This window comes from Morone saxatilis, unplaced genomic scaffold (assembly GCF_004916995.1).
Source record: "Morone saxatilis isolate NCDOM2014 unplaced genomic scaffold, NCSU_SB_2.0 Contig21, whole genome shotgun sequence".
NCBI lineage: Eukaryota > Metazoa > Chordata > Actinopteri > Moronidae > Morone > Morone saxatilis.
This window is the reverse complement of record NW_023339774.1, coordinates 19,670,231-19,670,672: the sequence shown is the minus strand read 5'-3', so window position 1 is coordinate 19,670,672 and position 442 is coordinate 19,670,231. Positions and strand designations below refer to the sequence as shown.

General features: G+C 42.5%; 1 protein-coding gene across 1 annotated transcript in view; it reads left to right on the top strand.

Annotated features, from left to right (window-relative positions):
• Positions 1-442, top strand: part of jmy (junction mediating and regulatory protein, p53 cofactor) — a gene marked incomplete in the record, with an annotated part of 12,123 nt that overhangs the window by 6,836 nt on the left and 4,845 nt on the right.

Sequence of the window (442 nt, the reverse complement as noted above, 5' to 3'; positions counted from 1 at the left end):
TAATCTGTCTGTGTACATTTTGTTCCATGTGGTCGGGGGGGGGGGCGACAGACTACACGTGGCAGCGGCTTTTCCCTGTTTCACTCTTTTTTTTCACATGTCCTGACACGAGCTGGTGATCTGTGGACACTGGACTGATGTTTGTCATGTGATCATAAACGAGAGATTTGTCTTGTTTATGTTGGTGGAGATTTGTTGTTTTTCATTATTTATTGTTCCAGCAGCCCAGTAGGACACTGGGTTAGTGTCACTCTAAACATAAACACAGTCTCTGCTCACTCTGAGCTCCACCTGCTGTAACCTGCTGGTATTACAGGACTTTTACACCCTTACCATCAGATTTCATAACTCTGAACAGTTTTAGTTCTACTGTGACTCCACAAGGATTTCATTTTGATGTCCGTAGTGAATAAACATCCATAAATCAGCTCAGAAGTTTAAA